This window comes from Lethenteron reissneri, chromosome 50 (assembly GCF_015708825.2).
Source record: "Lethenteron reissneri isolate LAM-NWPU_2019-01 chromosome 50, ASM1570882v1, whole genome shotgun sequence".
NCBI classification, from domain to species: Eukaryota; Metazoa; Chordata; class Hyperoartia; order Petromyzontiformes; family Petromyzontidae; genus Lethenteron; species Lethenteron reissneri.
The window spans coordinates 7,634,180-7,661,775 of record NC_083828.1 but is presented as its reverse complement, the minus strand read 5'-3'; the positions used below and the strand labels follow the sequence as shown (position 1 = coordinate 7,661,775).

At 43.7% G+C, this 27,596-nt stretch overlaps 28 non-coding genes across 28 annotated transcripts; 26 read left to right on the top strand and 2 right to left on the bottom strand.

Moving 5' to 3' along the window:
• The first annotated feature begins 35 nt into the window (after positions 1-35).
• Positions 36-108, top strand: TRNAR-ACG (transfer RNA arginine (anticodon ACG)). Its single transcript has one exon. It is a non-coding gene; the product is annotated as a tRNA-Arg (tRNA).
• Positions 109-810: 702 nt separating this feature from the next.
• TRNAY-GUA (transfer RNA tyrosine (anticodon GUA)) lies at positions 811-899 on the top strand. The gene is given in 2 exon segments: positions 811-847; positions 864-899. It is a non-coding gene; the product is annotated as a tRNA-Tyr (tRNA).
• A 730-nt stretch (positions 900-1,629) lies between these two features.
• Positions 1,630-1,702, top strand: TRNAR-ACG (transfer RNA arginine (anticodon ACG)). Its single transcript has one exon. It is a non-coding gene; the product is annotated as a tRNA-Arg (tRNA).
• Positions 1,703-3,068: 1,366 nt separating this feature from the next.
• TRNAY-GUA (transfer RNA tyrosine (anticodon GUA)) lies at positions 3,069-3,156 on the top strand. Its single transcript is given in 2 exon segments — positions 3,069-3,105; positions 3,121-3,156. It is a non-coding gene; the product is annotated as a tRNA-Tyr (tRNA).
• A 748-nt stretch (positions 3,157-3,904) lies between these two features.
• TRNAR-ACG (transfer RNA arginine (anticodon ACG)) lies at positions 3,905-3,977 on the top strand. Its single transcript has one exon. It is a non-coding gene; the product is annotated as a tRNA-Arg (tRNA).
• Positions 3,978-5,330: 1,353 nt separating this feature from the next.
• TRNAY-GUA (transfer RNA tyrosine (anticodon GUA)) lies at positions 5,331-5,418 on the top strand. The gene is given in 2 exon segments: positions 5,331-5,367; positions 5,383-5,418. It is a non-coding gene; the product is annotated as a tRNA-Tyr (tRNA).
• A 404-nt stretch (positions 5,419-5,822) lies between these two features.
• Positions 5,823-5,895, top strand: TRNAR-ACG (transfer RNA arginine (anticodon ACG)). The gene has a single exon. It is a non-coding gene; the product is annotated as a tRNA-Arg (tRNA).
• A 1,363-nt stretch (positions 5,896-7,258) lies between these two features.
• Positions 7,259-7,346, top strand: TRNAY-GUA (transfer RNA tyrosine (anticodon GUA)). The gene is given in 2 exon segments: positions 7,259-7,295; positions 7,311-7,346. It is a non-coding gene; the product is annotated as a tRNA-Tyr (tRNA).
• A 748-nt stretch (positions 7,347-8,094) lies between these two features.
• On the top strand, positions 8,095-8,167 carry TRNAR-ACG (transfer RNA arginine (anticodon ACG)). The gene has a single exon. It is a non-coding gene; the product is annotated as a tRNA-Arg (tRNA).
• Positions 8,168-9,521: 1,354 nt separating this feature from the next.
• TRNAY-GUA (transfer RNA tyrosine (anticodon GUA)) lies at positions 9,522-9,609 on the top strand. The gene is given in 2 exon segments: positions 9,522-9,558; positions 9,574-9,609. It is a non-coding gene; the product is annotated as a tRNA-Tyr (tRNA).
• A 748-nt stretch (positions 9,610-10,357) lies between these two features.
• TRNAR-ACG (transfer RNA arginine (anticodon ACG)) lies at positions 10,358-10,430 on the top strand. The gene has a single exon. It is a non-coding gene; the product is annotated as a tRNA-Arg (tRNA).
• Positions 10,431-11,783: 1,353 nt separating this feature from the next.
• Positions 11,784-11,871, top strand: TRNAY-GUA (transfer RNA tyrosine (anticodon GUA)). The gene is given in 2 exon segments: positions 11,784-11,820; positions 11,836-11,871. It is a non-coding gene; the product is annotated as a tRNA-Tyr (tRNA).
• Positions 11,872-12,619: 748 nt separating this feature from the next.
• Positions 12,620-12,692, top strand: TRNAR-ACG (transfer RNA arginine (anticodon ACG)). Its single transcript has one exon. It is a non-coding gene; the product is annotated as a tRNA-Arg (tRNA).
• A 1,351-nt stretch (positions 12,693-14,043) lies between these two features.
• Positions 14,044-14,131, top strand: TRNAY-GUA (transfer RNA tyrosine (anticodon GUA)). The gene is given in 2 exon segments: positions 14,044-14,080; positions 14,096-14,131. It is a non-coding gene; the product is annotated as a tRNA-Tyr (tRNA).
• Positions 14,132-14,878: 747 nt separating this feature from the next.
• On the top strand, positions 14,879-14,952 carry TRNAR-ACG (transfer RNA arginine (anticodon ACG)). Its single transcript has one exon. It is a non-coding gene; the product is annotated as a tRNA-Arg (tRNA).
• Positions 14,953-16,305: 1,353 nt separating this feature from the next.
• On the top strand, positions 16,306-16,393 carry TRNAY-GUA (transfer RNA tyrosine (anticodon GUA)). Its single transcript is given in 2 exon segments — positions 16,306-16,342; positions 16,358-16,393. It is a non-coding gene; the product is annotated as a tRNA-Tyr (tRNA).
• A 748-nt stretch (positions 16,394-17,141) lies between these two features.
• TRNAR-ACG (transfer RNA arginine (anticodon ACG)) lies at positions 17,142-17,214 on the top strand. Its single transcript has one exon. It is a non-coding gene; the product is annotated as a tRNA-Arg (tRNA).
• Positions 17,215-18,294: 1,080 nt separating this feature from the next.
• On the top strand, positions 18,295-18,382 carry TRNAY-GUA (transfer RNA tyrosine (anticodon GUA)). The gene is given in 2 exon segments: positions 18,295-18,331; positions 18,347-18,382. It is a non-coding gene; the product is annotated as a tRNA-Tyr (tRNA).
• A 407-nt stretch (positions 18,383-18,789) lies between these two features.
• Positions 18,790-18,862, top strand: TRNAR-ACG (transfer RNA arginine (anticodon ACG)). Its single transcript has one exon. It is a non-coding gene; the product is annotated as a tRNA-Arg (tRNA).
• Positions 18,863-20,016: 1,154 nt separating this feature from the next.
• TRNAY-GUA (transfer RNA tyrosine (anticodon GUA)) lies at positions 20,017-20,104 on the top strand. The gene is given in 2 exon segments: positions 20,017-20,053; positions 20,069-20,104. It is a non-coding gene; the product is annotated as a tRNA-Tyr (tRNA).
• Positions 20,105-20,853: 749 nt separating this feature from the next.
• Positions 20,854-20,926, top strand: TRNAR-ACG (transfer RNA arginine (anticodon ACG)). Its single transcript has one exon. It is a non-coding gene; the product is annotated as a tRNA-Arg (tRNA).
• Positions 20,927-22,398: 1,472 nt separating this feature from the next.
• Positions 22,399-22,487, top strand: TRNAY-GUA (transfer RNA tyrosine (anticodon GUA)). Its single transcript is given in 2 exon segments — positions 22,399-22,435; positions 22,452-22,487. It is a non-coding gene; the product is annotated as a tRNA-Tyr (tRNA).
• Positions 22,488-22,895: 408 nt separating this feature from the next.
• Positions 22,896-22,968, top strand: TRNAR-ACG (transfer RNA arginine (anticodon ACG)). Its single transcript has one exon. It is a non-coding gene; the product is annotated as a tRNA-Arg (tRNA).
• A 635-nt stretch (positions 22,969-23,603) lies between these two features.
• Positions 23,604-23,691, top strand: TRNAY-GUA (transfer RNA tyrosine (anticodon GUA)). Its single transcript is given in 2 exon segments — positions 23,604-23,640; positions 23,656-23,691. It is a non-coding gene; the product is annotated as a tRNA-Tyr (tRNA).
• Positions 23,692-24,075: 384 nt separating this feature from the next.
• On the top strand, positions 24,076-24,148 carry TRNAR-ACG (transfer RNA arginine (anticodon ACG)). The gene has a single exon. It is a non-coding gene; the product is annotated as a tRNA-Arg (tRNA).
• A 396-nt stretch (positions 24,149-24,544) lies between these two features.
• Positions 24,545-24,632, top strand: TRNAY-GUA (transfer RNA tyrosine (anticodon GUA)). The gene is given in 2 exon segments: positions 24,545-24,581; positions 24,597-24,632. It is a non-coding gene; the product is annotated as a tRNA-Tyr (tRNA).
• A 1,838-nt stretch (positions 24,633-26,470) lies between these two features.
• Positions 26,471-26,543, bottom strand: TRNAR-ACG (transfer RNA arginine (anticodon ACG)). Its single transcript has one exon. It is a non-coding gene; the product is annotated as a tRNA-Arg (tRNA).
• A 419-nt stretch (positions 26,544-26,962) lies between these two features.
• On the bottom strand, positions 26,963-27,050 carry TRNAY-GUA (transfer RNA tyrosine (anticodon GUA)). Its single transcript is given in 2 exon segments — positions 26,963-26,998; positions 27,014-27,050. It is a non-coding gene; the product is annotated as a tRNA-Tyr (tRNA).
• Positions 27,051-27,596: the final 546 nt, after the last annotated feature.

The following is a 27,596-nucleotide window of genomic DNA, read 5'->3' as shown; positions in this document are numbered from 1 at the left end:
CATAGGCGATGTGAGAGGTGCCAGGAGACAGCGTGGGGCCAGTGGCGCAATGGATAACGCGTCTGACTACGGATCAGAAGATTGTAGGTTCGACTCCTGCCTGGCTCGTGGTGAATTATTTTTTAAGACAAGTGCGTATACTTTTTTATACCACGCAACATTGTTTGTACAATAATCCGACATCTGTTGAACGGTTCAATGATGTAATTTTACTCTGGTCAGTTTAAAACACATTCCTGCAGAGGGAGCTGGTAGGAACGTTGGGTTGCTCGGTCAATGGCCAGGGTCAACGGCGGCGTGGTGTATTCCGCAAATATGGCCGACTGTGAGGGCTGGCACAAGCCGGCGTGAGTAGGTTAAACGTTGAGTTGTATAAGGGCACCACGATGTGACCAGCCCCTCCCCACCCAGCCCCACCTCTCCCACGCCCCACCCAGCCCCACCCAGCCCCTCCCCACCCTCCCCATCCAGCCCCTTCTCACCATCCCCACCCAGCCCCTCCCCACCCTCCCCTCCCCACCCAGCCCCTTCCCTCCCCACCCTCCCTACCCAGCCCCTCCCCACCCAGCCCTTCCCCTCTCCATCCAGCCCCTCCATCCCCACCCAGCCCCTCCCTACACGACAGACACAGTAATCCCCTGTGGGCTGGTGTAACTGGTAGGAACCTACCAGTATAATCCAACTCATTAGCTGTTGTCAGACATGTCTATACAGTAACTGTGGCTGTGTAATTACTGGGTTGCAGGTCTTGCTCTGCATTGCTGCTGCTGTACGTACTAATAGTGAAGTGATGAAACACTGCATAGGTCACCTTCGATAGCTCAGTTGGTAGAGCGGAGGACTGTAGTTGGTTGATGGTTGAAATCCTTAGGTCGCTGGTTCGACTCCGGCTCGAAGGAGGTTGATTATTTTCCCAAATCATGAAATACATATAATTGTTCAAACAATGAAGGCTCAACGAGCATGACCTGCACATTAGGAACATTTATGTTGGGCCAAAAGTTGGCTTAAAATGCACAAAGAACAAGTAAAAACAAGTTTTTCACTATAAATCCTTTATATGCGTGGCATCGGGGCGGCTCGAGTCCTCTCGTCCTCTTGCTTGAGATGGCTGCCACCTATGGGTCAGATGATTGTCTGGCAGCATTAAACAATTGGTAATTAAATATTTTTTAAAAATTCCCTAGACAGTGTAAAATTTTGGAAAAATTTTTTTCACGAAAATGCATTATCACGCACAACGAGTCTGTGTGCAAAATGTCAGCTCGATTGGATCACGGGAAGTGGGTTAAAAAACGACCGAAAGATTTGCACGGTCCTAAGCAAGCAAGCGAACTTAATATAAAGGATTTTAAAAGAGGGCATCGGTAAGATTTGTCAAATGTTCTTCTACAGAAGCATTGATGTTGATTTGGTGGACTTGGTGGCACGACACGTGGACCCAGCCTGTCACACGTGTTCTGTGAGGAAGGGACTCTGATAGTTCCACCGCTGTTCGTGTTGCACGACATCCCTGCAGGCTGTGCCCCTGGGCAGTCAGAGTCTTCATCACCGGCCACCCCCAACTCGGCACCTACACGGCCACAGCTACTGCCATAGGCGATGTGAGAGGTGCCAGGAGACAGCGTGGGGCCAGTGGCGCAATGGATAACGCGTCTGACTACGGATCAGAAGATTGTAGGTTCGACTCCTGCCTGGCTCGTGACGAGTTATTTTTTAATACAAGTGCGGATGTATTTTTTTCAACCACGCAACATTGTGGGTACAATAATTCGACATCTGTTGAATGGTTCTATGATGTAATTTTACTCTGGTCAGTTTAAATAATACCAATTATTTGGTGAGGCTGCTGCTGCTTTGGCAGTGGTGCACAACCAGAGTCAACAACAATAACAACACTCAACACATTTTGAATGAGTCCTCATTCTTCACCTGAAGACGGCTGCTTGCGTTGTAGCCGAAACGTCGTGAGAATTATTGTATTTTATTATGTTTTATTTTTATTATTTTATTACTTCCCTTCAACGTGACTTTACCGAAAGAACCAAGAAGATGAATCCCTGCAGTCACTAAAGCTTTAAAACGAAACTCAACACATTCATCAATTATATACGGTTGCCTAAACAGGAAAAATATATCGCAGGCAACGTTCAGGACAATGCTCCCTCCCGTTATTACTGCTAATCCTACACAATACACTACTAGCATAATATGACTTTGAGACCCCCCCACCGCCGACACATTCCGCAAGGAGTGACTAACCCCATATCTGCATTTGTCATCAATATGCTAAATTCCTCTGTTGATATGTAAACTCCTTTGTCAAGGCTCTTTCCTCCTCTCACCCAGCTTAAAATACGCTGCCAAGCTTAGCAGTGTTCATTGGGACGCTGTCTTTCCGACAGCTGAGCTTCTTCACCTGAGGACGGCTGCTTGCGTTGTAGCTGAAACGTCGTGAGAATTTTATATTACGATGTTTTATTTTTATTATTTTATTATTTCCCTTCTACGTGACTTTACCGAAAGAACCAAGAATATGAATACAATGGTCCTTCTTCACCACAAAAAGATTGATACTTAAAACAGGAAACGATCCTACAATTTTGTTATCTCTAATCAGCGTAGTCATACGCGTTATCCATTGCCCCATTGCCCCACTGCCCCACGCTCATTAGCTGTTCTCAGACATGTCTATACAGTGACTGTAGCTGTGTATTCATATTCTTAGGTTTTTTCGGTAAAGTCACGTAGGTAAAAAATTAAAATTAATAAAAGTAAAATAAAATAAAAATAAAAAATCACGACGTTTCGGAGGCAACACAAGCTTCCGTCTTCAGGTGGAACCGTTACAGCCACGACAGCTGTATCAAGTAAATGAGAGATTACAGGAGCTACCACCCCGTATATATAATGGTTGAAGAGGGGAAAACCTAAGAATATGAATCCTTGCAGTCACGAAAGCTTCAAATCTAGAATTGTAGCTGTGTAATTACTAGGTTGCAGGTCTTCCTCTGCATTGCTGCTGCTGTACGTTCTAATAGTGAAGTGATGAAACCCTGCATAGGTCACCTTCGATAGCTCAGTTGGTAGAGCGGAGGACTGTAGTTGTTTGTGGTTGAAATCCTTAGGTCGCTGGTTCGACTCCTGCTCGAAGGAGGTTGATTATTTTTAATATATTTTTCCAAATAATGAAATACATATAATTGTTCAAACAATGAAGGCTCAACGAGCATGACCTGCACATTAGGAACATTTATGTTGGGCCAAAAGTTGGCTTAAAATGCACAAAGAACAAGTAAACCCGTAAAAACAAGTTTTTCACTAAAAATCCTTTATATGCGTGGCATCGAGGCGGCTCGACTCCTCTCGTCCTCTTGCTTGAGATGGCTGCCACCTATGGGTCAGATGATTGTCTGGCAGCATTAAACAATTGGTAATTAAATATTTTTAAAAAATTCCCTAAACAGTGTAAAATGTAGGAAATTTTTTTTCAAGAAAATGCATTATCACGCACAACGAGTCTGTGTGCAAAATGTCAGCTCGATTGGATCACGGGAAGTGGGTTAAAAAACGACCGAAAGATTTGCACGGTCCTAAGCAAGCAAGCGAACTTAATATAAAGGATTTAAAAAGAGGGCATCGGTAAGATTTGTCAGATGTTCTTCTACAGATGCATTGATTTTGATTTTGTGGACTTGGTGTCACGACACGTGGACCCAGCCTGTCACACGTGTTCTGTGAGGAAGGGACTCTGATAGTTCCACCGCTGTTCGTGTTGCACGACATCCCCGCAGGCTGTGCCCCTGGGCAGTCAGAGTCTTCATCACCGGCCACCCCCAACTCGGCACCTACACGGCCACGACTACTGCCGTAGGCGATGTGAGAGGTGGCAGCAGACAGCGTGGGGCCAGTGGCGCAATGGATAACGCGTCTGACTACGGATCAGAAGATTGTAGGTTCGACTCCTGCCTGGCTCGTGTTGATTATTTTTAAAACAATCTTTTTAAAGCACGTAACATTGTTGGTACAATAATCCGACATCTGTTGAATGGTTCTATGATGTAATTTTACTCTGGTCAGTTTAAATAATACCAATTATTTGGTGAGGCTGCTGCTGCTTTGGCAGTGGTGCACAACCAGAGTCAACAACAATAACAACACTCAACACATTTTGAATGAGTCCTCATTCTTCACCTGAAGACGGCTGCTTGCGTTGTAGCCGAAACGTCGTGAGAATTATTTTATTTTATTATGTTTTATTTTTATTATTTTATTACTTCCCTTCAACGTGACTTTACCGAAAGAACCAAGAAGATGAATCCCTGCAGTCACTAAAGCTTTAAATCGAAACTCAACACATTCATCAATTATATACGGTTGCCTAAACAGGAAAAATATATCGCAGGCAACGTTCAGGACAATGCTCCCTCCCGTTATTACTGCTAATCCTACACAATACACTACTAGCATAATATGACTTTGAGACCCCCCCACCGCCGACACATTCCGCAAGGAGTGACTAACCCCATATCTGCATTTGTCATCAATATGCTAAATTCCTCTGTTGATATGTAAACTCCTTTGTCAAGGCTCTTTCCTCCTCTCACCCAGCTTAAAATACGCTGCCAAGCTTAGCGGTGTTCATTGGGACGCTGTCTTTCCGACAGCTGAGCTTCTTCACCTGAGGACGGCTGCTTGCGTTGTAGTTGAAACGTCGTGAGAATTTTATATTACGATGTTTTATTTTTATTATTTTATTATTTCCCTTCTACGTGACTTTACCGAAAGAACCAAGAATATGAATACAATGGTCCTTCTTCACCACAAAAAGATTGATACTTAAAACAGGAAACGATCCTACAATTTTGTTATCCCTAATCAGCGTAGTCAGACGCGTTATCCATTGCCCCATTGCCCCACTGCCCCACGCTCATTAGCTGTTCTCAGACATGTCTATACAGTGACTGTAGCTGTGTATTCATATTCTTAGGTTTTTTCGGTAAAGTCACGTAGGTAAAAAATTAAAATTAATAAAAGTAAAATAAAATAAAAATAAAAAATCACGACGTTTCGGAGGCAACACAAGCTTCCGTCTTCAGGTGGAACCGTTACAGCCACGACAGCTGTATCAAGTAAATGAGAGATTACAGGAGCTACCACCCCGTATATATAATGGTTGAAGAGGGGAAAACCTAAGAATATGAATCCTTGCAGTCACGAAAGCTTCAAATCTAGAATTGTAGCTGTGTAATTACTAGGTTGCAGGTCTTCCTCTGCATTGCTGCTGCTGTACGTTCTAATAGTGAAGTGATGAAACCCTGCATAGGTCACCTTCGATAGCTCAGTTGGTAGAGCGGAGGACTGTAGTTGTTTGTGGTTGAAATCCTTAGGTCGCTGGTTCGACTCCGGCTCGAAGGAGGTTAATTATTTTTAATATATTTTTCCAAATCATTAAACACGTATAATTGTTCAAACAATGAAGGCTTAACGAGCATGACCTGCACATTAGGAACATTTATGTTGGGCCAAACGTTGCCCTAAAATGCACCAAAAAGATAAGGGCATTTGTAGGATTTGTCAGATGTTCTTCTACAGATGCATGAATTTTTGGACTTGGTGGCACGACACGTGGACCCAGCCTGTCACACGTGTTCTGTGAGGAAGGGACTCTGATAGTTCCACCGCTGTTCGTGTTGCACGACATCCCTGCAGGCTGTGCCCCTGGGCAGTCAGAGTCTTCATCACCGGCCACCCCCAACTCGGCACCTACACGGCCACGACTACTGCCATAGGCGATGTGAGAGGTGCCAGGAGACAGCGTGGGGCCAGTGGCGCAATGGATAACGCGTCTGACTACGGATCAGAAGATTGTAGGTTCGACTCCTGCCTGGCTCGTGGTGATTTTTTTTAATACAAGTGCGGATGTATTTTTTAAACCACGCAACATTGTTGGTACAATAATCCGACATCTGTTGAATGGTTCTATGATGTAATTTTACTCTGGTCAGTTTAAATAATACCAATTATTTGGTGAGGCTGCTGCTGCTTTGGCAGTGGTGCACAACCAGAGTCAACAACAATAACAACACTCAACACATTTTGAATGAGTCCTCATTCTTCACCTGAAGACGGCTGCTTGCGTTGTAGCCGAAACGTCGTGAGAATTATTGTATTTTATTATGTTTTATTTTTATTATTTTATTACTTCCCTTCAACGTGACTTTACCGAAAGAACCAAGAAGATGAATCCCTGCAGTCACTAAAGCTTTAAATCGAAACTCAACACATTCATCAATTATATACGGTTGCCTAAACAGGAAAAATATATCGCAGGCAACGTTCAGGACAATGCTCCCTCCCGTTATTACTGCTAATCCTACACAATACACTACTAGCATAATATGACTTTGAGACCCCCCCACCGCCGACACATTCCGCAAGGAGTGACTAACCCCATATCTGCATTTGTCATCAATATGCTAAATTCCTCTGTTGATATGTAAACTCCTTTGTCAAGGCTCTTTCCTCCTCTCACCCAGCTTAAAATACGCTGCCAAGCTTAGCAGTGTTCATTGGGACGCTGTCTTTCCGACAGCTGAGCTTCTTCACCTGAGGACGGCTGCTTGCGTTGTAGTTGAAACGTCGTGAGAATTTTATATTACGATGTTTTATTTTTATTATTTTATTATTTCCCTTCTACGTGACTTTACCGAAAGAACCAATAATATGAATACAATGGTCCTTCTTCACCACAAAAAGATTGATACTTAAAACAGGAAACGATCCTACAATTTTGTTATCTCTAATCAGCGTAGTCATACGCGTTATCCATTGCCCCATTGCCCCACTGCCCCACGCTCATTAGCTGTTCTCAGACATGTCTATACAGTGACTGTAGCTGTGTATTCATATTCTTAGGTTTTTTCGGTAAAGTCACGTAGGTAAAAAATTAAAATTAATAAAAGTAAAATAAAATAAAAATAAAAAATCACGACGTTTCGGAGGCAACACAAGCTTCCGTCTTCAGGTGGAACCGTTACAGCCACGACAGCTGTATCAAGTAAATGAGAGATTACAGGAGCTACCACCCCGTATATATAATGGTTGAAGAGGGGAAAACCTAAGAATATGAATCCTTGCAGTCACGAAAGCTTCAAATCTAGAATTGTAGCTGTGTAATTACTAGGTTGCAGGTCTTCCTCTGCATTGCTGCTGCTGTACGTTCTAATAGTGAAGTGATGAAACCCTGCATAGGTCACCTTCGATAGCTCAGTTGGTAGAGCGGAGGACTGTAGTTGTTTGTGGTTGAAATCCTTAGGTCGCTGGTTCGACTCCGGCTCGAAGGAGGTTGGTTATTTTAAATATATTTTTCCAAATAATGAAATACATATAATTGTTCAAACAATGAAGGCTCAACGAGCATGACCTGCACATTAGGAACATTTATGTTGGGCCAAAAGTTGGCTTAAAATGCACAAAGAACAAGTAAACCCGTAAAAACAAGTTTTTCACTAAAAATCCTTTATATGCGTGGCATCGAGGCGGCTCGACTCCTCTCGTCCTCTTGCTTGAGATGGCTGCCACCTATGGGTCAGATGATTGTCTGGCAGCATTAAACAATTGGTAATTAAATATTTTTAAAAAATTCCCTAAACAGTGTAAAATGTAGGAAATTTTTTTTCAAGAAAATGCATTATCACGCACAACGAGTCTGTGTGCAAAATGTCAGCTCGATTGGATCACGGGAAGTGGGTTAAAAAACGACCGAAAGATTTGCACGGTCCTAAGCAAGCAAGCGAACTTAATATAAAGGATTTAAAAAGAGGGCATCGGTAAGATTTGTCAGATGTTCTTCTACAGATGCATTGATTTTGATTTTGTGGACTTGGTGTCACGACACGTGGACCCAGCCTGTCACACGTGTTCTGTGAGGAAGGGACTCTGATAGTTCCACCGCTGTTCGTGTTGCACGACATCCCCGCAGGCTGTGCCCCTGGGCAGTCAGAGTCTTCATCACCGGCCACCCCCAACTCGGCACCTACACGGCCACGACTACTGCCGTAGGCGATGTGAGAGGTGGCAGCAGACAGCGTGGGGCCAGTGGCGCAATGGATAACGCGTCTGACTACGGATCAGAAGATTGTAGGTTCGACTCCTGCCTGGCTCGTGTTGATTATTTTTAAAACAATCTTTTTAAAGCACGTAACATTGTTGGTACAATAATCCGACATCTGTTGAATGGTTCTATGATGTAATTTTACTCTGGTCAGTTTAAATAATACCAATTATTTGGTGAGGCTGCTGCTGCTTTGGCAGTGGTGCACAACCAGAGTCAACAACAATAACAACACTCAACACATTTTGAATGAGTCCTCATTCTTCACCTGAAGACGGCTGCTTGCGTTGTAGCCGAAACGTCGTGAGAATTATTTTATTTTATTATGTTTTATTTTTATTATTTTATTACTTCCCTTCAACGTGACTTTACCGAAAGAACCAAGAAGATGAATCCCTGCAGTCACTAAAGCTTTAAATCGAAACTCAACACATTCATCAATTATATACGGTTGCCTAAACAGGAAAATATATCGCAGGCAACGTTCAGGACAATGCTCCCTCCCGTTATTACTGCTAATCCTACACAATACACTACTAGCATAATATGACTTTGAGACCCCCCCACCGCCGACACATTCCGCAAGGAGTGACTAACCCCATATCTGCATTTGTCATCAATATGCTAAATTCCTCTGTTGATATGTAAACTCCTTTGTCAAGGCTCTTTCCTCCTCTCACCCAGCTTAAAATACGCTGCCAAGCTTAGCGGTGTTCATTGGGACGCTGTCTTTCCGACAGCTGAGCTTCTTCACCTGAGGACGGCTGCTTGCGTTGTAGGCCGAAACGTCGTGAGAATTTTATTTATCGATGTTTTATTTTTATTATTTTATTATTTCTCTTCTACGTGAATTTACCGAAAGAACCAAGAATATGAATACAATGGTACTTCTTCACCACAAACAAGATTGATACTTAAAACAGGAAACGATCCTACAATTTTGTTATCTCTAATCAGCGTAGTCAGACGCGTTATCCATTGCCCCATTGCCCCACTGCCCCACGCTCATTAGCTGTTCTCAGACATGTCTATACAGTGACTGTAGCTGTGTATTCATATTCTTAGGTTTTTTCGGTAAAGTCACGTAGGTAAAAAATTAAAATTAATAAAAGTAAAATAAAATAAAAATAAAAAATCACGACGTTTCGGAGGCAACACAAGCTTCCGTCTTCAGGTGGAACCGTTACAGCCACGACAGCTGTATCAAGTAAATGAGAGATTACAGGAGCTACCACCCCGTATATATAATGGTTGAAGAGGGGAAAACCTAAGAATATGAATCCTTGCAGTCACGAAAGCTTCAAATCTAGAATTGTAGCTGTGTAATTACTAGGTTGCAGGTCTTCCTCTGCATTGCTGCTGCTGTACGTTCTAATAGTGAAGTGATGAAACCCTGCATAGGTCACCTTCGATAGCTCAGTTGGTAGAGCGGAGGACTGTAGTTGTTTGTGGTTGAAATCCTTAGGTCGCTGGTTCGACTCCGGCTCGAAGGAGGTTGATTATTTTTAATATATTTTTCCAAATAATGAAATACATATAATTGTTCAAACAATGAAGGCTCAACGAGCATGACCTGCACATTAGGAACATTTATGTTGGGCCAAAAGTTGGCTTAAAATGCACAAAGAACAAGTAAACCCGTAAAAACAAGTTTTTCACTAAAAATCCTTTATATGCGTGGCATCGAGGCGGCTCGACTCCTCTCGTCCTCTTGCTTGAGATGGCTGCCACCTATGGGTCAGATGATTGTCTGGCAGCATTAAACAATTGGTAATTAAATATTTTTAAAAAATTCCCTAAACAGTGTAAAATGTAGGAAATTTTTTTTCAAGAAAATGCATTATCACGCACAACGAGTCTGTGTGCAAAATGTCAGCTCGATTGGATCACGGGAAGTGGGTTAAAAAACGACCGAAAGATTTGCACGGTCCTAAGCAAGCAAGCGAACTTAATATAAAGGATTTAAAAAGAGGGCATCGGTAAGATTTGTCAGATGTTCTTCTACAGATGCATTGATTTTGATTTTGTGGACTTGGTGTCACGACACGTGGACCCAGCCTGTCACACGTGTTCTGTGAGGAAGGGACTCTGATAGTTCCACCGCTGTTCGTGTTGCACGACATCCCCGCAGGCTGTGCCCCTGGGCAGTCAGAGTCTTCATCACCGGCCACCCCCAACTCGGCACCTACACGGCCACGACTACTGCCGTAGGCGATGTGAGAGGTGGCAGCAGACAGCGTGGGGCCAGTGGCGCAATGGATAACGCGTCTGACTACGGATCAGAAGATTGTAGGTTCGACTCCTGCCTGGCTCGTGTTGATTATTTTTAAAACAATCTTTTTAAAGCACGTAACATTGTTGGTACAATAATCCGACATCTGTTGAATGGTTCTATGATGTAATTTTACTCTGGTCAGTTTAAATAATACCAATTATTTGGTGAGGCTGCTGCTGCTTTGGCAGTGGTGCACAACCAGAGTCAACAACAATAACAACACTCAACACATTTTGAATGAGTCCTCATTCTTCACCTGAAGACGGCTGCTTGCGTTGTAGCCGAAACGTCGTGAGAATTATTTTATTTTATTATGTTTTATTTTTATTATTTTATTACTTCCCTTCAACGTGACTTTACCGAAAGAACCAAGAAGATGAATCCCTGCAGTCACTAAAGCTTTAAATCGAAACTCAACACATTCATCAATTATATACGGTTGCCTAAACAGGAAAATATATCGCAGGCAACGTTCAGGACAATGCTCCCTCCCGTTATTACTGCTAATCCTACACAATACACTACTAGCATAATATGACTTTGAGACCCCCCCACCGCCGACACATTCCGCAAGGAGTGACTAACCCCATATCTGCATTTGTCATCAATATGCTAAATTCCTCTGTTGATATGTAAACTCCTTTGTCAAGGCTCTTTCCTCCTCTCACCCAGCTTAAAATACGCTGCCAAGCTTAGCGGTGTTCATTGGGACGCTGTCTTTCCGACAGCTGAGCTTCTTCACCTGAGGACGGCTGCTTGCGTTGTAGCCTGAAACGTCGTGAGAATTTTATATTACGATGTTTTATTTTTATTATTTTATTATTTCTCTTCTACGTGACTTTACCGAAAGAACCAAGAATATGAATACAATGGTACTTCTTCACCACAAAAAGATTGATACTTAAAACAGGAAACGATCCTACAATTTTGTTATCTCTAATCAGCGTAGTCAGACGCGTTATCCATTGCCCCATTGCCCCACTGCCCCACGCTCATTAGCTGTTCTCAGACATGTCTATACAGTGACTGTAGCTGTGTATTCATATTCTTAGGTTTTTTCGGTAAAGTCACGTAGGTAAAAAATTAAAATTAATAAAAGTAAAATAAAATAAAAATAAAAAATCACGACGTTTCGGAGGCAACACAAGCTTCCGTCTTCAGGTGGAACCGTTACAGCCACGACAGCTGTATCAAGTAAATGAGAGATTACAGGAGCTACCACCCCGTATATATAATGGTTGAAGAGGGGAAAACCTAAGAATATGAATCCTTGCAGTCACGAAAGCTTCAAATCTAGAATTGTAGCTGTGTAATTACTAGGTTGCAGGTCTTCCTCTGCATTGCTGCTGCTGTACGTTCTAATAGTGAAGTGATGAAACCCTGCATAGGTCACCTTCGATAGCTCAGTTGGTAGAGCGGAGGACTGTAGTTGTTTGTGGTTGAAATCCTTAGGTCGCTGGTTCGACTCCGGCTCGAAGGAGGTTGATTATTTTTAATATATTTTTCCAAATAATGAAATACATATAATTGTTCAAACAATGAAGGCTCAACGAGCATGACCTGCACATTAGGAACATTTATGTTGGGCCAAAAGTTGGCTTAAAATGCACAAAGAACAAGTAAACCCGTAAAAACAAGTTTTTCACTAAAAATCCTTTATATGCGTGGCATCGAGGCGGCTCGACTCCTCTCGTCCTCTTGCTTGAGATGGCTGCCACCTATGGGTCAGATGATTGTCTGGCAGCATTAAACAATTGGTAATTAAATATTTTTAAAAAATTCCCTAAACAGTGTAAAATGTAGGAAATTTTTTTTCAAGAAAATGCATTATCACGCACAACGAGTCTGTGTGCAAAATGTCAGCTCGATTGGATCACGGGAAGTGGGTTAAAAAACGACCGAAAGATTTGCACGGTCCTAAGCAAGCAAGCGAACTTAATATAAAGGATTTAAAAAGAGGGCATCGGTAAGATTTGTCAGATGTTCTTCTACAGATGCATTGATTTTGATTTTGTGGACTTGGTGTCACGACACGTGGACCCAGCCTGTCACACGTGTTCTGTGAGGAAGGGACTCTGATAGTTCCACCGCTGTTCGTGTTGCACGACATCCCCGCAGGCTGTGCCCCTGGGCAGTCAGAGTCTTCATCACCGGCCACCCCCAACTCGGCACCTACACGGCCACGACTACTGCCGTAGGCGATGTGAGAGGTGGCAGCAGACAGCGTGGGGCCAGTGGCGCAATGGATAACGCGTCTGACTACGGATCAGAAGATTGTAGGTTCGACTCCTGCCTGGCTCGTGTTGATTATTTTTAAAACAATCTTTTTAAAGCACGTAACATTGTTGGTACAATAATCCGACATCTGTTGAATGGTTCTATGATGTAATTTTACTCTGGTCAGTTTAAATAATACCAATTATTTGGTGAGGCTGCTGCTGCTTTGGCAGTGGTGCACAACCAGAGTCAACAACAATAACAACACTCAACACATTTTGAATGAGTCCTCATTCTTCACCTGAAGACGGCTGCTTGCGTTGTAGCCGAAACGTCGTGAGAATTATTTTATTTTATTATGTTTTATTTTTATTATTTTATTACTTCCCTTCAACGTGACTTTACCGAAAGAACCAAGAAGATGAATCCCTGCAGTCACTAAAGCTTTAAATCGAAACTCAACACATTCATCAATATATACGGTTGCCTAAACAGGAAAATATATCGCAGGCAACGTTCAGGACAATGCTCCCTCCCGTTATTACTGCTAATCCTACACAATACACTACTAGCATAATATGACTTTGAGACCCCCCCACCGCCGACACATTCCGCAAGGAGTGACTAACCCCATATCTGCATTTGTCATCAATATGCTAAATTCCTCTGTTGATATGTAAACTCCTTTGTCAAGGCTCTTTCCTCCTCTCACCCAGCTTAAAATACGCTGCCAAGCTTAGCGGTGTTCATTGGGACGCTGTCTTTCCGACAGCTGAGCTTCTTCACCTGAGGACGGCTGCTTGCGTTGTAGCTGAAACGTCGTGAGAATTTTATTATACGATGTTTAATTTTTATTATTTTATTATTTCCCTTCTACGTGACTTTACCGAAAGAACCAAGAATATGAATACAATGGTCCTTCTTCACCACAAAAAGATTGATACTTAAAACAGGAAACGATCCTACAATTTTGTTATCCCTAATCAGCGTAGTCAGACGCGTTATCCATTGCCCCATTGCCCCACTGCCCCACGCTCATTAGCTGTTCTCAGACATGTCTATACAGTGACTGTAGCTGTGTATTCATATTCTTAGGTTTTTTCGGTAAAGTCACGTAGGTAAAAAATTAAAATTAATAAAAGTAAAATAAAATAAAAATAAAAAATCACGACGTTTCGGAGGCAACACAAGCTTCCGTCTTCAGGTGGAACCGTTACAGCCACGACAGCTGTATCAAGTAAATGAGAGATTACAGGAGCTACCACCCCGTATATATAATGGTTGAAGAGGGGAAAACCTAAGAATATGAATCCTTGCAGTCACGAAAGCTTCAAATCTAGAATTGTAGCTGTGTAATTACTAGGTTGCAGGTCTTCCTCTGCATTGCTGCTGCTGTACGTTCTAATAGTGAAGTGATGAAACCCTGCATAGGTCACCTTCGATAGCTCAGTTGGTAGAGCGGAGGACTGTAGTTGTTTGTGGTTGAAATCCTTAGGTCGCTGGTTCGACTCCGGCTCGAAGGAGGTTGATTATTTTTAATATATTTTTCCAAATAATGAAATACATATAATTGTTCAAACAATGAAGGCTCAACGAGCATGACCTGCACATTAGGAACATTTATGTTGGGCCAAAAGTTGGCTTAAAATGCACAAAGAACAAGTAAACCCGTAAAAACAAGTTTTTCACTAAAAATCCTTTATATGCGTGGCATCGAGGCGGCTCGACTCCTCTCGTCCTCTTGCTTGAGATGGCTGCCACCTATGGGTCAGATGATTGTCTGGCAGCATTAAACAATTGGTAATTAAATATTTTTAAAAAATTCCCTAAACAGTGTAAAATGTAGGAATTTTTTTTCAAGAAAATGCATTATCACGCACAACGAGTCTGTGTGCAAAATGTCAGCTCGATTGGATCACGGGAAGTGGGTTAAAAAACGACCGAAAGATTTGCACGGTCCTAAGCAAGCAAGCGAACTTAATATAAAGGATTTAAAAAGAGGGCATCGGTAAGATTTGTCAGATGTTCTTCTACAGATGCATTGATTTTGATTTTGTGGACTTGGTGTCACGACACGTGGACCCAGCCTGTCACACGTGTTCTGTGAGGAAGGGACTCTGATAGTTCCACCGCTGTTCGTGTTGCACGACATCCCCGCAGGCTGTGCCCCTGGGCAGTCAGAGTCTTCATCACCGGCCACCCCCAACTCGGCACCTACACGGCCACGACTACTGCCGTAGGCGATGTGAGAGGTGGCAGCAGACAGCGTGGGGCCAGTGGCGCAATAGGATAACGCGTCTGACTACGGATCAGAAGATTGTAGGTTCGACTCCTGCCTGGCTCGTGTTGATTATTTTTAAAACAATCTTTTTAAAGCACGTAACATTGTTGGTACAATAATCCGACATCTGTTGAATGGTTCTATGATGTAATTTTACTCTGGTCAGTTTAAATAATACCAATTATTTGGTGAGGCTGCTGCTGCTTTGGCAGTGGTGCACAACCAGAGTCAACAACAATAACAACACTCAACACATTTTGAATGAGTCCTCATTCTTCACCTGAAGACGGCTGCTTGCGTTGTAGCCGAAACGTCGTGAGAATTATTTTATTTTATTATGTTTTATTTTTATTATTTTATTACTTCCCTTCAACGTGACTTTACCGAAAGAACCAAGAAGATGAATCCCTGCAGTCACTAAAGCTTTAAATCGAAACTCAACACATTCATCAATTATATACGGTTGCCTAAACAGGAAAAATATATCGCAGGCAACGTTCAGGACAATGCTCCCTCCCGTTATTACTGCTAATCCTACACAATACACTACTAGCATAATATGACTTTGAGACCCCCCCACCGCCGACACATTCCGCAAGGAGTGACTAACCCCATATCTGCATTTGTCATCAATATGCTAAATTCCTCTGTTGATATGTAAACTCCTTTGTCAAGGCTCTTTCCTCCTCTCACCCAGCTTAAAATACGCTGCCAAGCTTAGCGGTGTTCATTGGGACGCTGTCTTTCCGACAGCTGAGCTTCTTCACCTGAGGACGGCTGCTTGCGTTGTGGCCGAAACGTCGTGAGAATTTTATTTATCGATGTTTTATTTTTATTATTTTATTATTTCTCTTCGACGTGAATTTACCGAAAGAACCAAGAATATGAATACAATGGTACTTCTTCACCACAAACAGATTGATACTTAAAACAGGAAACGATCCTACAATTTTGTTATCTCTAATCAGCGTAGTCAGACGCGTTATCCATTGCCCCATTGCCCCACTGCCCCACGCTCATTAGCTGTTCTCAGACATGTCTATACAGTGACTGTAGCTGTGTATTCATATTCTTAGGTTTTTTCGGTAAAGTCACGTAGGTAAAAAATTAAAATTAATAAAAGTAAAATAAAATAAAAATAAAAAATCACGACGTTTCGGAGGCAACACAAGCTTCCGTCTTCAGGTGGAACCGTTACAGCCACGACAGCTGTATCAAGTAAATGAGAGATTACAGGAGCTACCACCCCGTATATATAATGGTTGAAGAGGGGAAAACCTAAGAATATGAATCCTTGCAGTCACGAAAGCTTCAAATCTAGAATTGTAGCTGTGTAATTACTAGGTTGCAGGTCTTCCTCTGCATTGCTGCTGCTGTACGTTCTAATAGTGAAGTGATGAAACCCTGTATAGGTCACCTTCGATAGCTCAGTTGGTAGAGCGGAGGACTGTAGTTGTTTGTGGTTGAAATCCTTAGGTCGCTGGTTCGACTCCGGCTCGAAGGAGGTTGATTATTTTTAATATATTTTTCCAAATAATGAAATACATATAATTGTTCAAACAATGAAGGCTCAACGAGCATGACCTGCACATTAGGAACATTTATGTTGGGCCAAAAGTTGGCTTAAAATGCACAAAGAACAAGTAAACCCGTAAAAACAAGTTTTTCACTAAAAATCCTTTATATGCGTGGCATCGAGGCGGCTCGACTCCTCTCGTCCTCTTGCTTGAGATGGCTGCCACCTATGGGTCAGATGATTGTCTGGCAGCATTAAACAATTGGTAATTAAATATTTTTAAAAAATTCCCTAAACAGTGTAAAATGTAGGAAATTTTTTTTCAAGAAAATGCATTATCACGCACAACGAGTCTGTGTGCAAAATGTCAGCTCGATTGGATCACGGGAAGTGGGTTAAAAAACGACCGAAAGATTTGCACGGTCCTAAGCAAGCAAGCGAACTTAATATAAAGGATTTAAAAAGAGGGCATCGGTAAGATTTGTCAGATGTTCTTCTACAGATGCATTGATTTTGATTTTGTGGACTTGGTGTCACGACACGTGGACCCAGCCTGTCACACGTGTTCTGTGAGGAAGGGACTCTGATAGTTCCACCGCTGTTCGTGTTGCACGACATCCCCGCAGGCTGTGCCCCTGGGCAGTCAGAGTCTTCATCACCGGCCACCCCCAACTCGGCACCTACACGGCCACGACTACTGCCGTAGGCGATGTGAGAGGTGGCAGCAGACAGCGTGGGGCCAGTGGCGCAATGGATAACGCGTCTGACTACGGATCAGAAGATTGTAGGTTCGACTCCTGCCTGGCTCGTGTTGATTATTTTTAAAACAATCTTTTTAAAGCACGTAACATTGTTGGTACAATAATCCGACATCTGTTGAATGGTTCTATGATGTAATTTTACTCTGGTCAGTTTAAATAATACCAATTATTTGGTGAGGCTGCTGCTGCTTTGGCAGTGGTGCACAACCAGAGTCAACAACAATAACAACACTCAACACATTTTGAATGAGTCCTCATTCTTCACCTGAAGACGGCTGCTTGCGTTGTAGCCGAAACGTCGTGAGAATTATTTTATTTTATTATGTTTTATTTTTATTATTTTATTACTTCCCTTCAACGTGACTTTACCGAAAGAACCAAGAAGATGAATCCCTGCAGTCACTAAAGCTTTAAATCGAAACTCAACACATTCATCAATTATATACGGTTGCCTAAACAGGAAAAATATATCGCAGGCAACGTTCAGGACAATGCTCCCTCCCGTTATTACTGCTAATCCTACACAATACACTACTAGCATAATATGACTTTGAGACCCCCCCACCGCCGACACATTCCGCAAGGAGTGACTAACCCCATATCTGCATTTGTCATCAATATGCTAAATTCCTCTGTTGATATGTAAACTCCTTTGTCAAGGCTCTTTCCTCCTCTCACCCAGCTTAAAATACGCTGCCAAGCTTAGCAGTGTTCATTGGGACGCTGTCTTTCCGACAGCTGAGCTTCTTCACCTGAGGACGGCTGCTTGCGTTGTAGTTGAAACGTCGTGATAATTTTATATTACGATGTTTTATTTTTATTATTTTATTATTTCCCTTCTACCTGACTTTACCGAAAGAACCAAGAATATGAATACAATGGTCCTTCTTCACCACAAACAGATTGATAAATAAAATAGGAAACGATCCTACAATTTTGTTATCCCTAATCAGCGTAGTCAGACGCGTTATCCATTGCCCCATTACCCCACTGCCCCACGCTCATTAGCTGTTCTCAGACATGTCTATACAGTAACTGTAGCTGTGTAATTACTGGGTTGCAGCTCTTCCTCTACATTGCTGCTGCTGTACGTACTAATAGTGAAGTGATGGAATCCTGCATAGGTCACCTTCGATAGCTCAGTTGGTAGAGCGGAGGACTGTAGTTGGTGGAGGCTGAAATCCTTAGGTCGCTGGTTCGACTCCGGCTCGAAGGAGTTTGATTTTTTTTGTAAATATATTTTTCCAAATCATGAAATACATATAATTGTTCTAACAATAAATGCTCAACGAGCATCACCTGCACATTGAGAACATTTATGTTTGGCCAAACGTTGGCTTAAAATGCACCAAGAAGATAAGGGCATTTGTAGGATTTGTCAGATTTTCTTCTACAGATGCATTAATTTTTGGACTTGGTGGCACGACACGTGGACCCAGCCTGTCACACGTGTTCTGTGAGGAAGGGACTCTGATAGTTCCACCGCTGTTCGTGTTGCACGACATCCCTGCAGGCTGTGCCCCTGGGCAGTCAGAGTCTTCATCACCGGCCACCCCCAACTCGGCACCTACACGGCCACGACTACTGCCATAGGCGATGTGAGAGGTGCCAGCAGACAGCGTGGGGCCAGTGGCGCAATGGATAACGCGTCTGACTACGGATCAGAAGATTGTAGGTTCGACTCCTGCCTGGCTAGTGGTTTTTTTTTTAATACAAGTGCGTATGTTTTTTTGAACCACGCAACATTGTTGGTACAATAATCCGACATCTGTTGAATGGTTCGATAATGTAATTTTACTCTGCTCAGTTTAAATAATACCAATTATTTGGTATTATTTGGTGAGGCTGCTGCTGCTTTGGCAATGGTGCACAACCAGAGTCAAAAACAATAACAACACTCAACACATTCATCAATTATACGGTGGCCTTAAGAGGAAAAATATGATCTTGGTTCTTTCAGTAAAGTCACGTAAATAGAAAACAAATGTAATTTTTTCATTAATAAAAATTATAAACTAAAATTATAATAAAATATATCTCAGTTGGTAGAGCGGAGGACAGTAGTTGGTTGAAGTTGATAACACTGGTCAACAACAACAAATTCTGGCATGGACTTTTGCAGCTGTTTTAGACTAATTTCAGGGTGCTGATTCCAAATCTGATCTGAGATTTGCTCTATCACATCTCATTTTTATGCTATCGGCATACCCCATTTTCATTGCTTTTACCCGAAATTAACTCTGTCACTTATGATTGCAAGTTGTTGCGAGTCAGTGACTGCTTTAGGATAGTGTGTTTATAATATAATTTTATGTAGATATCCACATTTATTTAATATTTTTCTTCTGCAGGGCGTGATCTAACAATGGCTACAACATCCGAAAGAAGGAAACGCAGTAATGACCCAGATATCTTCTGCTACATCTGTGGCAGCTTCACTTTGCAGGATCAAAGGCGCAACATCAATACCTTTGTAAAGAAGGTTCATCTTGCCTACTTTAAAGTACGACTTGGAGACCAAGACAAAAATTGGGCTCCTCACAAAGTGTGTAAAACCTGTGTTGAAACTTTGCGATTATAGTCTAAAGGAAAGAATGCTAAGCTGAAGTTTGGTGTGCCAATGGTTTGGAGAGAACCTACAAACAATTTGGATAACTGCTACTTCTGCCTTGTCAATGTAAAAGGTAGTCAGACGCGTTATCCATTGCCCCACTGACCCACTCTCATGAGCTGTTCTCAGACATGTCTATACAGTGACTGTGGCTGTGTAATTACTGGGTTACAGGTCTTACTCTGCATTGCTGCTGCTGTACCTACTAATAGTGAAGTGATGGAACCCTGCATAGGTCACCTTCGATAGCTCAGTTGGTAGAGCGGAGGACTGTAGTTGGTTGAGGCTGAAATCCTTAGGTCGCTGGTTCGACTCCGGTTCGAAGGAGGTTGATTATTTTTGACATATTTTTCCAAATAATGAAATACATATAATTGTTCTAACAATGAAGGCTCAACGAGCATGACCTGCACATTAGGAACATTTATGTTGGGCCAAAAGTTGACTTAAAATGCACAAAGAACAAGTAAACCCGTAAAAACAAAGTTTTTCACTAAAAATCCTTTATATGCGTGGCATCGGGGCGGCTCGACTCCTCTCGTCCTCTGGCTTGAGATGGCTGCCACCTATGGGTCAGATGATTGTCTGGCAGCATTAAACAATTGGTAATTAAATATTTTACAAAAATTCCCTAAACAGTGTAAAATTTTGGAAAAATTTTTTTCATGAAAATGCATGTTCACGCACAACGAGTCTGTGTGCAAAATGTCAGCTCGATTGGATCACGGGAAGTGGGTTAAAAACGACCGAAAGATTTGCACGGTCCGAAGCAAGCAAGCGAACTTAATATAAAGGATTTAAAAAGAGGGCATCGGTAAGATTTGTCAGATGTTCTTCTACAGAAGCATTGGTTTTGATTTGGTGACTTGGTGGCACGACACGTGGACCCAGCCTGTCACACGTGTTCTGTGAGGAAGGGACTCTGATAGTTCCACCGCTGTTCGTGTTGCACGACATCACCTGCAGGCTGTGCCCCTGGGCAGTCAGAGTCTTCATCACCGGCCACCCCCAACTCGGCACCTACACGGCCACGACTACTGCCATAGGCGATGTGAGAGGTGGCAGGAGACAGCGTGGGGCCAGTGGCGCAATGGATAACGCGTCTGACTACGGATCAGAAGATTGTAGGTTCGACTCCTGCCTGGCTCGTGTTGATTTTTTTTAATACAAGTGCGTGTATGTTTTTTAAACCACGCAACATTGTTGGTACAATAATTCGACATCTGTTGAATGGTTCTAAAAGGTAATTTTACTCTGGTCAGTTTAAAAATACCAATTATTTGGTGCGGCTGCTGCTGCTTTGGCAGTGGTGCACAACCAGAGTCAACAACAATAACAACACTCAACACATTCATCAATTATACGGTGGCCTTAAGAAGAATAAGTATAACCAGTAAAAACAAAGTTTTTCACTATAAATTATTTATATGCGTGGCGGCTAGAGTACTCTCGTCCTCTGGCTTGAGATGGCTGCCACCTATGGGTCAGATGATTGCATTGCACCATTAAGCAATTGGTAATTAAATATAATATTTTTGTTCTAAAAAGTGTAAAATTTTGGAAAAAATTTTTCACGAACATTAACTGTCACGCACAACGAGTCTGTGTGGAAAATGTCAGCTCGATTGGATCACGGGAAGTGGGTTAAAAAACGACCGAAAGATTTGCACGGTCCTAAGCAAGCAAGCGAACTTAATATAAAGGATTTAAAAATATATCGCAGGCAACGTTCAGGACAATGGCCCCTCCCTTTATTACTGCTAATCCTACATAATATACTACTAGCATAATATGCCTTAGAGACCCCCCACCACCTACTACACATTCCACAAGGAGTGACTAACCCAATATCTGCATTTGTCATCAATATGCTAAATTCCTCTGTTGATATGTAAACTCCTTTGTCAAGGCTCTTTCTTCCTCTCACCCAGCTTAAAATACGCTGCCAAGCTTAGCGGTGTTCATTAGGACGTAGTCTTTTCGACAACTCAGCTTCTTCACCTGAGGACGGCTGCTTGCGTTGTAGCTGAAACGTCGTGATAATTTTATTTTTCGATGTTTTATTTTAATTATTTTATTATTTCTCTTCTTTGTGACTGTACCGAAAGAACCAATATTATGAATACAATGGTCCTTCTTCACCACAAGCAGATTGATAAATAAAACAGGAGACGAACCTTCAATCTTGTGATCCGTAATCAGCATAGTCAGACGCGTCATCCATTGCGGAGGGAGCTGGGAGGAACGTTGGGTTCCTCGGTCAATGGCCAGGGTCAATGGCGGCGTGGTGTATTCCGCAAATATGCCCGACCCCTCCCACCCCCCACCCAGCCCCACCCTCCCCACCAAGCCCCACCTTCCCCACCCAGCCCCTCCCCACCCAGCCCCTCCCCAACCAGTCCCTCCTTCCCCACCCAGCCCCTCCCTGCACGACGGACACAATAATCCCCTGTGGGCTGGTGTAACCAGGAGGTTCCTACCAGTATAATCCGACTCATTAGCTGTTGTCAGACATGTCTGTACAGTAACTGTCGCTGTGTAATTACTGGATTGCAGCTCTTCCTCTACATTGCTGCTGCTGTACGTACTAATAGTGAAGTGATGAAACACTGCATCGGTCACCTTCGATAGCTCAGTTGGTAGAGCGGAGGACTGTAGTTGGTTGATGGCTGAAATCCTTAGGTCGCTGGTTCAACTCCGGCTCGAAGGAGGATGATTATTTTAAATTATTTTTTCCAAATCATGAAAACATATGATTGTTCTAAAAATAAACGCTCAGCGAGAATGACGTGCACATTAGGAACATTTATTTTGGGCAAAACGTTGGCTCAAAATGCACCAAGAAAAAGAGGGCATTGGTAGGATTTGTCAGATGTTCTTCTACAAATGCATTGATTTTGATTTGGTGGACTTGGTGGCACGACACGTGGACCCAGCCTGTCACACGTGTTCTGTGAGGAAGGGACTGATAGTTCCACCGCTGTTCGTGTTGCACGACATCCCTGCAGGCTGTGCCCCTGGGCAGTCAGAGTCTTCATCACCGGCCACCCCCAACTCGGCACCTACACGGCCACGACTACTGCCATAGGCGATGTGAGAGGTGCCAGCAGACAGCGTGGGGCCAGTGGCGCAATGGATAACGCGTCTGACTACGGATCAGAAGATTGTAGGTTCGACTCCTGCCTGGCTCGAGGGCAATTATTTTTTTATGCATGTGTGGATATATTTTTTAAACCACGCAACATTGTTGGTACAATAATTCGACATCTGTTGAACGGTTATATAATGCATTTTTACTCTGGTCAGTTTAAAACACATTCCTGCGGAGGGAGCTGGTAGGAACGTTGGGTGGCTCGGTCAATGGCCAGGGTCAACGGCGGCGTGGTGTATTCCGCAAATATGGCCGACTGTGAGGGCGGGCACAAGCCGGCGTGAGTAGGTTAAACGTTGAGTTTTATAAGGGCACCACGAGGTGACCAGCCCCTCCCCACCCAGCCCCACTTCTCCCACGCCCCACCCAGCCCCACCCAGCCCCTCCCCACCCTCCCCTCCCCACCCAGCCCCTCCCCACCCTCCCCACCCAGCCCCTCCCCTCTCCATCCAGCCCCTCCATCCCCACCCAGCCCCTCCCTGCACGGCAGACACAGTAATCCCCTGTGGGCTGGTGTAACTGGTAGGAACCTACCAGTATAATCCAACTCATTAGCTGTTGTCAGATATGTCTATCCAGTAACTGTGGCTGTGTGATTATTGGATTGCAAGTCTTCCTCTGCATTGCTGCTGCTGTACGTACTAATAGTGAAGTGATGAAACACTGCGTAGGTCACCTTCGATAGCTCAGTTGGTCGAGCGGAGGACTGTAGTTGGTTGAGGCTGAAATCCTTAGGTCGCTGGTTCGACTCCGGCTCGAAGGAGGTTGATTTTTTTTGTAAATATTTATTTCCAAATAAATGCTTAACGAGCATCACCTGCACATTAGGAACATTTATGTTGGGCCAAAAGTTGGCTTAAATGCACAAAGAAGAAGAGGGTATTGGCAGGATTTGTCAGATGTTCTTCTACAGAAGCATTGATTTTGATTTGGTGGACTTGGTGGCACGACACGTGGACCCAGCCTGTCACACGTGTTCTGTGAGGAAGGGACTCTGATAGTTCCACCGCTGTTCGTGTTGCACGACATCCCTGCAGGCTGTGCCCCTGGGCAGTCAGAGTCTTCATCACCGGCCACCCCCAACTCGGCACCTACACGGCCACGACTACTGCCGTAGGCGATGTGAGAGGTGCCAGGAGACAGCGTGGGGCCAGTGGCGCAATGGATAACGCGTCTGACTACGGATCAGAAGATTGTAGGTTCGACTCCTGCCTGGCTCGTGGTAGTTTTTTTTTAAATAAAAGTGCGTCTATGTCTTTTTTAAACCGCGCATATTTGTTGGTACAATAATTCGACATCTGTTGAATGGTTCGATAATGTAATTTTACTCTGCTCAGTTTAAATAATACCAATTATTTGGTGAGGCTGCTGCTGCGTTGGCAGTGGTGCACAACCAGAGTCAACAACAATAACAACACTCAACACATTCATCAATTATACGGTGGCCTACAGAGGAAATCAGCGTAGTCAGACGCGCTATCCATTGCCCCATTTCCCCACTGCCCCACGCTCATTAGCTGTTGTCAGACATGTCTATACAGTGACTGTGGCTATGTAACTACTGGGTTGCAGGCTGCACGTACTAATAGTGAAGTGATGAAACACTGCATAGGTCACCTTCGATAGCTCAGTTGGTAGAGCGGAGGACTGTAGTTGGTCGAGGCTGAAATCCTTAGGTCGCTGGTTCGACTCCGGCTCGAAGGAGGATGATTTTTTAAAATATATTTTTCACAAATGGTAGGAACGTTGGGTGGCTCGGTCAATGGCCACGGTCAACGGCGGCGTGGTGTATTCCGCAAATATGGCCGACTGTGAGTGCGGGCACAAGCCGTCGTGATTTTTATTTGATTTTGATTAATTTAAATGGTTTACCTATGTGACTTTACCTGAAAAAACCTACGAATATCATCCAAAATAGCGATTTGCTTTTAGGTTAGATCGCGTAAAAATATAAATGCGTCATTAAACCCGCCACCACCCGACACAGCCAATGAGTAAGGTTTGTCACGTAAACAGAACGTGCCAATTCGTCACTAGTACAGCACACCGGTGTGTTGGAGAGCAAAGCCACAACATTTACAACCCGAGTTCGACATTTCGCCAGTAATTACAACCAGCTTCATCAGACGGACAGCCAGATTTGTGGAGGAATCCTTCTGTTCCGTGTTGGGGGTTGCTGTCTTAACAACAGCGGGCTGCTGAAGTCGTAACTAATTGGGACGTTCTGTTCACGTGATCACCCTTACTATTTGTTTGAGTTATTTTTCTTCCCTTTCCTATACTTTGCACTGCTATCGTGTTTGTGTCATGTTTGTTGGTGTTTAAACCATGGGTGGAAAAAAACCCCGATTTTTTTCAGCGGCAGGCATCGGGTTTTTTATTTCATACAATTAAACCCGATTTCGGGGAATTAAAACCTGGTTTAATGAATACGAAACTCTGATCCAAGGCTTAGGCTGCTTCCTCGTCGGTGTTGCTATCGTACTCGGGGCCGTCGGGCACGGTGTAGTCGTAGAATGCGGCGGGCAGGTTGGTCTTGATGAACACGAGCTTCTCCTCCACAATCGTGGGCGCCAGTGAGTTCATTAGCTTGGAATGGATGAAGCCCATCGTTGAGAAGTGCGGTTCTGCAATTAGAACCAATTAAACCGGATTTCTCCCAATCTCAGATGATCGGGTTTAATATAAAAAAACAATTTAACCCGATTGTAAAAAACCCGACTGTACCACCCTTGGTTTAAACGTTCTGACCGGCCCCTACTAGACATCCGTGATAAAGAACTTTATCGCTCATCGAGTTCCTCCAGTAGAAATATAAATATTCTGATTCTTAAATTGGCTGTGTCGGGTGGTGGCGGGTGTACGACACAGTTACATTTACGCCACGAAACCGAAAGCAACAACAACAATATACACGTTATCATAGTGTTCCATAATTGTGCACGTGCCAATTTGAAAGAGTGCCCGTTAGAGGGCAGTAGAGCAAGAGGGTTTGTGCGTCGTGGAGTTTTATTTAGTTTGAGCGCCGTCCCATCGATGGCGTGCTGGGTTTTCTCCGGTCATCCCCAGACTTGCACCGCCCCTACTATCCAAGGATACATTTCGAGAGGCGAAGAGAAACATTGGGTCGAGTGATTCCCCTGAACGATTGCGCCACGCTTTGAGGCATCCGTTGCTAATCTCCGGTACGCAGCCCCGGCAGAGGCAGTGGTGGAAATTCCACATTTCGGTGGCGGGGACGTGGCCGTCCACACGAAAAGCGCCGCGAACGTCCGCACGAAGTGGGACGGATTTTTATCGAAAGGAATGTGGAATTTCCTCCACTCGTTTGAATGTTCCAAAACATATGCAGTTTTTTATTCGTAGATTTTTTTCGGTAAAGTCACGTAGGTAAAAAATTAAAATTAATAAAAGTAAAATAAAATAAAAATTTAATAAAAAAATAAAAATCTCGACGTTTCGGAGGCAACACAAGCTTCCGTCTTCAGGTGGAACACATGCACTTGTGTAAAAAAAAAGAAAATTAATAAAATAAAATATTGCGAGCCAGGCAGGAGTCGAACCTACAATCTTCTGATCCGTAGTCAGACGCGTTATCCATTGCGCCACTGGCCCCACGCTGTCTGCTGGCACCTCTCACATCGCCTATGGCAGTAGTCGTGGCCGTGTAGGTGCCGAGTTGGGGGTGGCCGGTGATGAAGACTCTGACTGCCCAGGGGCACAGCCTGCAGGGATGTCGTGCAACACGAACAGCGGTGGAACTATCAGAGTCCCTTCCTCACAGAACACGTGTGACAGGCTGGGTCCACGTGTCGCGCCACCAAGTCCACCAAGTCCACCAAATCAAAATCAATGCATTTGTAGAAGAACATCTGACAAATCCTACCAATGCCCTCTTTATTTGTGCATTTTAAGCCATCTTTTGGCCCAACAAAAATGTTCCTAATGTTGCAGGTCATGCTCGTTGAGCCTTCATTGTTGAAAAAATTACATGTATTTCATGATTTGGAAAAATATATTAAAAATAATCAACCTCCTTCGAGCCGGAGTCGAACCAGCGACCTAAGGATTTCAGCCTCAACCAACTACAGTCCTCCGCTCTACCAACTGAGCTATCGAAGGTGACCTACGCAGTGTTTCATCACTTCACTATTAGTACGTACAGCAGCAGCAATGCAGAGGAAGAGCTGCAATCCAGTAATTACACAGCGACAGTTACTGTACAGACATGTCTGACAACAGCTAATGAGTCGGATTATACTGGTAGGAACCTCCTGGTTACACCAGCCCACAGGGGATTATTGTGTCCGTCGTGCAGGGAGGGGCTGGGTGGGGAAGGAGGGACTGGGTGGGGAGGGTGGGGAAGGGCTTGGTGGGGAGGGGCTGGGTGGGGAGGGTGGGGCTTGGTGGGGAGGGTGGGGCTGGGTGGGGGGTGGGAGGGAGGGGTAGGGCTGGTCACCTCGTGGTGCCCTTATAAAACTCAACATTTAACCTATCGGCTTGTGCCCACCCTCCCAGTCGGGCATATTTTCGGAATACACCACGCCGCCGTTGACCCTGGCCATTGACCGAGCAACCCAACGTTCCTTCCAGCTCCCTCCGCAGGAATGTGTTTTAAACTGACCAGAGTAAAATTACATTATAAAAAACGTTCAACAGATGTCGGAT